The following is a 12328-nucleotide window of genomic DNA, read 5'->3' on the forward strand; positions in this document are numbered from 1 at the left end:
ACATCTACCCAAGAACAACATACTAAAAATTCACGATGATCCGACGTCGTTTCAAAATAAAGTCGAGAATCGACGTTTTTCGACGTCGACGAAAATCGAAAAGAAAACCATCAAAACGTAGGTAGAGATATTACCTACTTAGATGTGTGATCGAAAAGATGATCGGCGTTCGTCTCGGTGCTCAAATCGGAGCTCAAAAGCTTGAAGGAGCTTTAATGGTGTTCTTGGTGTGTGTGTGTGTGTTTTGTGCGTGAGAGATGAGGGAGAAAGGTGGCTGCTACAACCAGCTTCTTATAAAGGAAGGCCTTGGGCGGTTAGGGTGTGGTGGTCTAGGTAGGGAAGGCCTAGATATTTAGGATATTAATCCCACTTAGTCGTTAAATATCTCGTTTCGTCTCGTTTTAACGACTAACTACCCATACACTTCGTTACTCGCCCTCTCAACCTCTACTCACTTTCATCACACTCGTAATTCTATATAAATATAGAAAACGTAAGCTCATTCTCGAAATTCTAATAAACGAGCTTGGTTCGTTTATCGAGAAATTCTGGTTTACTATTCACTCGTCGTCCTAAAATACAAACTTTCGTCTTTGGACTCGTATCGAAAAACTAAGAATATTTCTCGACGACGTGCACGTAAGATTTTGAAAGTGGACAAAAAGACGAAATAGCAGTATTTACTATTCATCGTCAAAAAGTCTAAAATTTCAAAAACGACATAACGGACTCAGATTTCAAATTCGAGTTCATCGTTCTCATTCAAATAATTATCTCTAATTATTCAAATACTCAAACTCAAATACGGATATAAAATCCCACATCATCTAAACATAAACAAAAGGAACTTCTCATCTCTTATAAAATAACCAATCAAGGGAGTTAAACCATAATTACCCAAATTAAGCACTTAAACAAGTCATTAAAAGCCCGGGTATTACACAAAGCCTGTCGTTTAATCTTATCTCTGAATCGGAATAGCAGTGCTAATCCTCCTGACGTTCAAAGCCTACAAGAAATCTATTCTTAATAGGTCTCTTAAATCTAAACTCAAGTCACGGTAAAGTACTTAACATTCTATGATTCACTTAGCCGGGTTTTCAAAAATTAATGAATAAATAATTGAAAACATTTCTCTTGAGTTAAGAACACCAACAATATTCTTATTCATCTTTCTTTTGTAATTGGAATTATAAATAAAACCAATTAAAACATGATGCAATGCATGACTCATTTCATACTTAAGCATAAAAAGTGTTTACTAAAATATGCACAAGTTTCTAGTTCGTTCTGCTCTGTTACGTTAACCAGCTCTAGTCTCTACCAGCTCTGGTTATCCCAGCTCTGCTCTACAGCTCGGGTTCCAGCTCTGGCATTTCAGCTCTGCCCTTAAGCTCTGGCATTTCAACTCTGTCATTCAGCTCTGGCGTTTCAGCTCTGGCGGTCAGCTCTGGCATTTCAGCTCTGGCGTTTCAGCTCTGGCGTTTCAGCTCTGGTGGTCAGCTCTGGCATTTCAGCTCTGGCGTTTCAGCTCTGGCTTTCAGCTCTGGCTTTCAGCTCTGGCGTTTTAGCTCTGGCGTTTTAGCTCTGGCTTTTAGCTCTGGATTTCCAGCTCTGGCTTTTAGCTCCCAAAATATCTAAATACCCGCCGACTCTCTCTTTCTCAGCCTCAGTACACCTGACGCCGATCACCCCCTTGGCAACGGCGAAGCGCCGTCACCTCCCTCTGTTTTCGGCGACCGTAGCAAACCACGGCCGCTACCCTCACTCTCCTTTCCTCCCGATCTCGACTGATCTACAGCCAAGCCCAACTCAAAAATTCTACCTTCTTCCTATTCTTTTAACACATACAAGTTCTAAAGCAAGGATAAAAACATAACAGAGTATATGCTCATGTATTTGAAATACAAATGCTCGATCATGAGTAAGAATGAAAGGGCAAAGGAGTTCACAGATGAAACCTTGGCTTGAATGCTGGGCTGCTGTGTGAATCGAGAATGAGCTATGCTTGCTGTTCTTGAAGTTCAGTCCGAGAGAGATGAAGTGAGTGAATGAGATAAAATGATTTAGGCGTAGCAGCGGAGGAGATTATATTTGAAGAGGGGGAATAGTGAGGTGGTGGAGGTGGAGTGAAATATCTAGGATTCAAAGATGGGTTGGGCTTTGGATCAAGATTGTGAATGGGCTCTCATTTATTTTCTCAATTGTAAATAAAACATAAGGCCCAAAGTGAAAATAAATTCACAATACTCATAAAATGCTTGAATGCTTAATTAAATAAATATGCAATGCATATAAAATTAATCACTAAATTTACAAATGCTTTTGTAAATAATTTTTGTTGGAATTAAAATAAATTTTTTTTCTTGATCCGGCGTGAATCATCTAAATTCTAAGTTCAAAATTATTCTAAACTTAGCTCGAGGAAACGTGGTATTACATCCCTCCCTCCTTATAAAAATTATGTCCTCGAAATTGCATATCTGATATTCTAGCTTGTGATGCTAGTCGTTCGTTTTATTCATCTCTTCTGTGGCCTTTTCCATTCTGTGATGGTTCCACTTCATGACGAGAACAATACTATTGCCTCGTAAAACTTGAACCTTGCGATCAAGTATCTGGACTGATTTCTCTTCATAACTTAGGTCCTGGCTAGGACTACTTTATCTCGCTTAATCACATGCTTTCTTAATTGCGAGATGCAATACGTATTGTATACATCCACAATGCTTGGTGGCAGAGCCAACTTATAGGCTACAAAGGCCTAACTTATCTAGGATATCAAAAGGTCCTATATAACGGGGTCGTAACTTGCCCCTCTCTTAAAACGTATAACTCCCTTTGAGGGAGAAACTTTGAGGAAAACTCGATCCCCAACATTGAATTCTAACTCCGATCGGCGTTTATCGGCGTAAGACTTTTGTCTATCCTGAGCTTCTTTGATTCTTTGCTTGATGTGGCCGACCTTCTCAACCATCTGTTGGACCAGTTTAGGACCTAACAGTTTTCTTTCACCCACTTCATCTTAGTAAAGTGGTGAACTACCCTTTCGGCCATACAAGGCCTCATCTGGACCATTCCAAATTGTTGCTTGATAACTGTTGTTATAAGCAAATTCTACGAGAGGTAACAAATCCTCCCAAATCATTCTTTCTGACTGCCCGTCAGTTTGAGGGTGGTACGCTGTGTTGAAGTTCAGCTGAGTGCCCATTGCTTCTTGTAAACTTTTCCAGAAACGCGATGTGGATCTGGTGTCACGATCTGTCGTGATAGATACAGGTACACCGTGAAGGCGTACTATCTCTTTGACATATAACTTTGCAAGTTTCTCCAATCCAAATGTCATTTGAATTGGAAGAAAGTGCACTGACTTTGATAATCGGTCCATTATGACCCTAAAAGCAGTGTTTCCACGTGCTGACTTCAGTAGGCTCACTACGAAGTCTATGTTGATGTGCTCCCATTTCTACTCGGGAATGAGTTTAGCTTGTTGACATGCGAGACATCGCCCCACAACAATGTTATATCTCTTTTCATTCTTTTCCACCAGAAAATTTTCTTCAAAATTCTGGTGCATCTTTGTACTGCCTGGATGTACAATGTATGGAGTATCATGAGCCTCGCTCATAATCTCATTGTTTAACTCCTCATTGTGCGGTACACACAATCTTTCACTATACCACTAGTGCATTATTCTTTGCTTCAGTGAAGCCTTTCGTTTCATTCGTTTTTGCAGCGAGACGCATCTTCTCCAAGAACCAAACTTCTCTTTGTGCTTGCACAATTCTTTCTCTCAAATCAGGTTTAGCTGTCAGCGCAGCTACACAACCCGATACTGTGTTCGGAGGATGAACAATCTCTAAACTGAGTGAGGCGAAGTCACGAATCAGTTCCTTTTATTGGGTGATGAAAAACCCTAACTTAGCCTTCGTCTTTCGACTCCGGGCGTCAGCTACTACATTCGCTCTTCCTGGATGGTAACTAATGGTGCAATCGTATAAGTATTCCTTTACTAATTCGAGCCATCTTCGTTGTCTCATGTTCAAATCATTTTGCTCGAAGAAGTACTTTAAATTCTTATGATCTGTAAAGATCTCACACTTAACTCCATAGAGGTAGTGTCTCCAAATCTTCAGCGCGTGCACGACGACTGCTAGTTCTAAATCATGAGTCGGGTAGTTCAGCTCATGGGGCTTCAATTGACGAGACGCGTATGCTATCACCTTCTGATTTCACATCAACACGTAACCCAATCCTAGTTTCGAGGCATCAGTGTACACCACGAATTCTTCATTCTCTTTTGGTATTGCTAACACTGGAGCAGTGGTTAGCCTAGTCTTGAGTTCCTTAAAACTTTGTTCGCACGCTTCAGACCAAACGTATTTAGTCCATTTTCTCAAAAGCTGAGTCATTGGCCTAGCCAATTTCGAGAATCCTTCTATGAACCTTATGTAGTAACCTGCTAGACCGAGGAAACTTCTAATCTCATTGACGTTTGATGGTGCCTTCCATTCCTTGACTGCTTCAACCTTGGCGGGGTCTACTTTGATTCCTTTAGTCGACACTATGTGACCGAGAAACATAACTTCCTTTAACCAAAATTCACACTTGTTGAATTTGGTAAACCATCTCTTGTCGCACAGGGTTTCGAGTACGATGCGCGAGTGCTCTTCATGTCATTCTACGGTCTTAGAGTATACGAGGATGTCGTCAAAAACACTAAGACAAAACCTAACGAGATACTGATGGAACACTCTGTTCATCAAATCCATGAAAAACGACTGGGGCATTCGTTAAACCAAAAGGCATCACGGTGAACTCGTAATGTCCATAACGCGTTCGAAACGCTGTCTTTGAGATGTCTTCTCTTTTTATTCTGAGTTGGTGGTGACCAGATTTTAGGTCAATCTTTGAAAACACACCGGCTCTTCTCAACTGATCGAGCACGTCGTCTATCCTCGGTAGAAGATATCTATTTTTTTATCGTGTGCTTGTTCAATCCTTAGGATTACGTCAAATTCTATCATGGCGACGACATACAATTCTGCCTTAAACGTTTCAGCACCTACGTTCAGCTCTAAGTTCGAGGTAATGTCCTTAGCAGCCAATCTTCCCAAGTGAAAATTTCCCACTGTTCTTCAGTCATTGTGCGCCTCACCGATTCCCACCAGAAGTCGGCTTCATCTACCAGTTGGTAAGTCGCGCAAGTTACTTTGTCTTCGTCATCGCAACGGATGTAGCTGAAGATTCTCTCTACTGCTCTAACCCATTTCTCGGCATCCGTGGGATCGCCCAGACCATCAAACGTTGGAGGCTTTTCCTTACGAAACTTTTCCTCAGCAGTACGCTCTGGTGCTACTTGAGGGATAGGCTGTTCAGGGATGAATCCCCTGCCGCGTCCGCGACCACGTCCTCGTCCCCTACCGCATCCTCTTGGCGCATCTTCCATTCTGATTTACGGACGATATCAACACAAAAGTGAGACTCATTCTGCATGCATGCATACAAGTATACATATATAGATATACACAAGGTATATCGCTTCTATAGTGTAACCCTGTGAAAGGCTAACTTTATGTGGAAACTGATCTATCTTGGTGGATTATTCAAGTGAATCCTTAATCTCATCTCATTGCTTCTACGTTATAACATATCTATGTTAAACGTCTCTATCTTACCAGTCCTTACTTAAATCGATCAAGCGGAGCTATCACGACTAACATTCCCAAGGTATTCTTGGGTGGTACTCAAACAGTATGCAAGAGTTCCCATCATTCTGATCGTATAGGCAGTGAACCTAAAACGATAACATAAACTTTCTCATTCGTTCATTCTCTTTGAAACCTAAAACATGTTAACATTAAATGCCACATGAAACTTTTCTATTGCCGGAAAGATTCAAAGAATCTAACTCGACCATACATCTGGTATTCGTGAAAGGCTCGATAGTCCTAAACACGACTTTAACTCATCCTATCGTTAAGGGCTCGGGTTGTCCCAAACACGATACTAACTTGTCTTATCGTTAAGGGTTCGGGTAGTCCCTAACACGATATAACATTCATTGAGTCGTTATGGGTTCAGGTAGTCCCAAACACGACACTATCGTTAAGGGTTCGGGTAGTCCCTAACACGATATAACATTCATTGAGTCGTTATGGGTTCGGATAGTCCCAAACACGACACTATCGTTAAGGGTTCGGGTAGTCCCTAACACGATATAACATTCATTGAGTCGTTATGGGTTCGGGTAGTCCCTAACACGACACTATCGTTAAGGGTTCGGGTAGTCCCTAACACGATATAACATTCATTGAGTCGTTATGGGTTCGGGTAGTCCCAAACACGACACTATCGTTAAGGGTTCGGGTAGTCCCTAACACGATACTACATTCATTGAGTCATTATGGGTTCGGGTAGTCCCAAACACGACACTATCGTTAAGGGTTCGGGTAGTCCCTAACACGATACTTAGCTGGTTATATGAGTCGGAGACTCAAAATAACAATATGAAAACGATTAGCAATTCATAACTTATATCATATGAAAAGCGGTAAGCAATTCACATAGCATCATTTACTGGAAGCGCGCACTTCTGGAAAACTCTCAAATATTTAAAAATCTTTAAAACTTTTAAATCGTACCTTTTCTTGCGGCAGTGTGACGGCGAGCTGAGGTTCAACAACTTTCTTAGAAGTCTAGAAGCACTAATCTAGACTCAACATTAGAAGCTTTTGGTTATCAGAGACATGAAAGAAAACTTATGCTCTGATACCACTCTGTCACACCCCAGTTCTTGAAACAATAACTATAACTGGGGTACAACTCATCATTTAATATGAACAAGGGAAAAACCTTGTTAAATCCAAATAAAAGGGATAACAAACGGGCTTAGCCCCTTTGGATGAAGAAAGACAGGTATTCAAGTGATATATACAAATCAATCAACAATCATAATAACTTCAGGATCACAAGTTTAGTGTCATGCTTCAGATAACCAACATTTATAGAATGAAATACTTGCAAAATAATAGTCTCGACTCAATAAAGGATATTGTTTAGAGTCACTACATAATAGGTCTTAAGTTAAGGAAAACAAAAGACATATACTGGCTAGTTCTACAGCGGAAGTCAAAATAAGGAGTTGAACTCTAGCCTCAACTCGTCCCGTCAGCACCAGCCATTAACCTGAAACATATTTGAAGATTTTTGGGCTAAGTACTAATGTACTTAGTGGGCTGCAACTTTTGAAACATTTCATAATCTGAAGAACAGTTTATCCAATCATACTGACATGACTTAGAAGGTTTTGAAGTGAAATAACTTCTAAGCATGTTAAAACATTTCATATAATACTTAATTATATTTTGCGCGCGTTTGCACACTCCATTCTGTTACTCGCTGTGATCCCGGACCATTTAGTCACCGACGGATCTCTTTCTCCCGCTGACTTGAACTGAGGCGTAACCCAGCCAAGTAAAATAAACCTCGAAAATTAATCCAGACAGGCCTATCATTACTATGCTCCGGAACACATCCCGTCGAGCACCCTTATAACGCCTCTGGTTAGTGCCCGATGGAGATCAACCCACCGAGTCAGCTAACAAGTGTACACAATTCTCAAATAACGTGTTAGGCTATAGGAGAACCTCAATTGATTCGTTGTGGCGAGCCTTAAACATGGTAGAGTGCACAAAAATACCTTATTGGATAAACAGTTTATATTTCACGAACATTTAAGCTCATTAGCTCAATCATACATTTGTAAAATAAGCCCACCTGAATAGGCAAAGCCTGTCGTTTAATCTTATCTCTGAATCGGAATAGCAGTGCTAATCCTCCTGACGTTCAAAGCCTACAAGAAATCTATTCTTAATAGGTCTCTTAAATCTAAACTCAAGTCACGGTAAAGTACTTAACATTCTATGATTCACTTAGCCGGGTTTTCAAAAATTAATGAATAAATAATTGAAAACATTTCTCTTGAGTTAAGAACACCAACAATATTCTTATTCATCTTTCTTTTGTAATTGGAATTATAAATAAATCCAATTAAAACATGATGCAATGGATGACTCATTTCATACTTAAGCATAAAAAGTGTTTACTAAAATATGCACAAGTTTCTAGTTCGTTCTGCTCTGTTACGTTAACCAGCTCTAGTCTCTACCAGCTCTGGCTATCCCAGCTCTGTTCTACAGCTCGGGTTCCAGCTCTGGCATTTCAGCTCTGGCATTTCAGCTCTGTCATTCAGCTCTGGCATTACAGCTCTGGCGTTTCAGCTCTGGCGGTCAGCTCTGGCATTTCAGCTCTGGCATTTCAGCTCTGGCGTTTCCGCTCTGGCCTTTAGCTCTGGCTTTCAGCTCTGGCGTTTCAGCTCTGGTGGTCAGCTCTGGCATTTCAGCTCTGGCGTTTCAGCTCTGGCCTTCAGCTCTTGCTTTCAGCTCTGGCTTTCAACTCTGGCGTTTTAGCTCTGGATTTCCAGCTCTGGTTTTCAGCTCTGGCTTTTAGCTCCCAAAATATCTAAACACCCGCCGACTCTCTTTTTCTCAGCCCCAGTACACCTGACACCGATCACCCCCTTGGCAACGGCGAAGCGTCGTCACCTCCCTCTGTTTCCGGCGACCGTAGCAAACCACGGCCGCTACCCTCACTCTCCTTTCTTCCCGATCTCGACTGATCCACAGCTAAGCCCAACTCAAAAATTCTACCTTCTTCCTATTCTTTTAACACAGACAAGTTCTAAAGCAAACATAAAAACATAACAGAGTATATGCACATGTATTTGAAAATCAAATGCTCGATCATGAGTAAGAATGAAAGGGCAAAGGAGTTCACAGATGAAACCTTGGCTTGAATGATGGGCTGCTGTGTGAATCGAGAATGAGCTATGGTTGCAGTTCTTGAAGTTCAGTCCGAGAGAGATGAAGTGAGTGAATGAGAGAAAATGATTTAGGCATAGCAGCGGAGGAGATTATATTTGAAGAGGGGGAATAGTGAGGTGGTGGAGGTGGAGTGAAATATCTAGGATTCAAAGATGGGTTGGGCTTTGGATCAAGATTGTGAATGGGCTCTCATTTATTTACTCAATTGTAAATAAAACATAAGGCCCAAAGTGAAAATAAATTCACAATACTCATAAAATGCTTGAATGCTTAATTAAATAAATATGCAATGCATATAAAATTAATCACTAAATTTACAAATGCTTTTGTAAATCATTTTTGTTGGAATTAAAATAATTTTTTTTTCTTGATCCGGCGTGAATCATCTAAATTCTAAGTTGAAAATTATTATAAACTTAGCTCGAGGAAACAGGGTATTACAAATGTACTAAGGTGGAATCATCAATTAGCGCTTCCAACTGAAGATACTCTAACAAGTGTCCGAAGCCTGCGCAATCGGGGATACCAAATCCCACGTGACCAAGGCTACCAGATATTGTTAGTAAATATCCGATTATGTCCTATTTTCTTTGTTAAGCGAGGCTCATCCTAATACCTATAGATAAAGTAATAAAACTATATATTGTTAGTAAGTTGCAAACTTGAGATTTTATATATGTACAACATATGCTGAAGCACGAATATCGAGGTTATATGTGTCTTTTATTATCAACCAATAGTTAATTTAAGCCATTATTAACCATTTCTAACCTCATTGCAACACATTTATAGATTCAAAACACGAACTCAAACTCGACAAGTTTGATTCAAAGTCACAATAAGTGTAAAAATACATTTTTTTCACAATATGTATGTAAAAAATAGGTTTCAAGTCATCAACATGTCGCTATTACACAAGAAATAAGATTTATTTCTAGTATTAATAAGTCGATATTACATAAGGAATGAAAATTTTCGATAGTGCACCCTCACACAGTTAAGATTTCTCTCCTTAATAGAAGAAAATGTGGAGACTGATACATCATACACAAGTTTATGACATAGATGCTCATTAGACAAACACTACACAAATGTGGATAATTGGACTGCCACTTTAGGCATGGCTATGGAGGGTAGGTGTACTTGGATGATAAGGGAGGGTATGGTATACGGTGGTTGATGGGATACGTGAGTGTGAATAAATTGGGTGATTAAATTGGGGATTGATTAGACAATTAAAATTCCTCAAGATTGAATTATCGGAACTGTAAGAATCATGTAGGGTTCGTTGAATAAATAACTTGTGTAAATGCTTTAAATGCTCAATTCAAAAACTATATGCAATGCATAGAATTTAAATAAAGGAATTTTACAAAGGAATTTGTAAATCATTTGTTGGAATTAAAATAAATTCATTTCTTTTTATCCGATGTGAATCATCCTGACTTCTAAGTTGAGAATTAATCTAAACTTAGGTATGAGAAAACAGGGTATTGCATTGTACGTATGTAAAAAACAAGATTCAAGTCATCAATATGTTGATATTACACAAGAAATGAGATTTATTTATAATATTAAAAAGTCCATATTACGTAAGAAATGAGAATTTTCGATAGTGCACCCTTACACCGTTTGAGATTTCTCTCCTTAATAGAAGAAAACGTGGAGACTGATACATCGTTCACAAGCTTATGACATAGATACTCGATAGTGTTCGCTATTTTCTTTAACACGCCGTAAGTGTACGGGTGCAATTGTGTATCGAACCGAGCCGAACCGAATAGTGGTGTGCTCAAGTTTGATTTGTTTAGTATCGAATCGAATCTCGAACTTTACTTACCGAATACTTTGAGGCTCACGAGCCTATACAAACTTTCTAAATTTATATTTATATTCAAAATATTGATTATTTTATTTTAAAAATAAATTATTTTATTTAAAATAATAAATATATTAATTATTTTCTTATGACAAATAAAATTAATTAGAGATTTAATACAATTATTATTAATTTTTATGGATAAATATAAGTTGTATCTACTAATAATTTATATTTTTCAAGCTGAATCACTTGACGAACATGTTCACGAGCTAACGAGCCGAATACTACTAAGCTCAAGTTTGGTTTGTTTATTTATCGAGCTTCTCTAAACGAACTTGAACGATCTTTTTTCGAGCCGAGCTCCGAATAATTCGCGAGGGGCTTGGTTTGTTTACACCCCTATGTACAGTAGCAAGCAAGGTCGTATTCCAAAGAGACCAACTAATATTAATTCTTATCCTAGATTATTATTCTCTATCTGGACAGTAGAATTGAAGGTTTGATTTTAAAACTAAGAAATATAAATACTGGAAAATAAATAAATCAAGCTGCAGGAAATAATCAAATAGAAATAAATTATCCCAAGGTAAAGGTTTCAACAGATTGGAAATCTCAACAGATTCAATTCAACAATCAAGATAATTCTCCTAGGACAATCTCAACGCTAGTCTATACCCACTCTCGTGGCATACAAACCGTTGATTACATGCAAGACTACCTCCCCGGATCACACTTCTAACATGCAACTCCTAAAAGTTCATAGGATTAATGTCCTCACAAATACCAATTCCCTTTAGAATTAAAATAAATGTGTTCTATGTTCTTCGTTCAGGTAGTAATTATCATCTCCAGATATCAAATTAAAACTCAAGATTATGCTAAATTGGTGATCAGGTAATAAAGCAAACAACAGGCACAAGAACATAAAAATGATAAATAAGTCTGATTAATTGAATCAAAACGGTCAAAAATCCAAACATGTTTACTTCCTAAACCCTAGGATAAAAGATTACTAGCCACACATAGACATATGAACTAGCAATGGAAAATTAAGAATAAAAATTAACATTCACAAATAAACCGTAGGGGAAAAAATGTGAATCTTCAATTCTTGCTCTTGAACTCTTCTCCGTCTGTCTCTGCAGCTATCCAGGAAAAGTAGAATATGATAGAAGGTCTTTTCAATATGTTCATGGGGAGTATTTATATGCCATAGGTCTCAAAATATAGGCCAAAACCGTGTAGGATCGAAAAATAGCTGAATTAATAAATAAAACGCGTAAAAACTGAGCTAGCAGGCGCGGCCGCGCGCCGAGTCCGCATGCGGCGCCGAAATGCCCGACGGGGCCCTGACAGCTTTTGTGCAGCGATTTTGTCTTGGCTCGTTCTCCCTCGTCCAAACTCCGATTTACAATCCGTTTGTGCTCACGAACTTTTATCGAGATGAACTACAACTTGTATTTCAGCGAAATCATTTAAATTTTGCTTCATTATTTCTGAAAATTTATTCAAAAAACAAGGAAGTGATAAGTTCTTGACCATAAACCAATGTAAGCTCAAATAAACCATCAAACACACAAAATCCTCATAACTAAACATGAAATATGACACACCAAGAGGT

This window comes from Salvia miltiorrhiza, unplaced genomic scaffold, assembly GCF_028751815.1.
Source record: "Salvia miltiorrhiza cultivar Shanhuang (shh) unplaced genomic scaffold, IMPLAD_Smil_shh fragScaff_scaffold_135_1, whole genome shotgun sequence".
NCBI lineage: Eukaryota > Viridiplantae > Streptophyta > Magnoliopsida > Lamiales > Lamiaceae > Salvia > Salvia miltiorrhiza.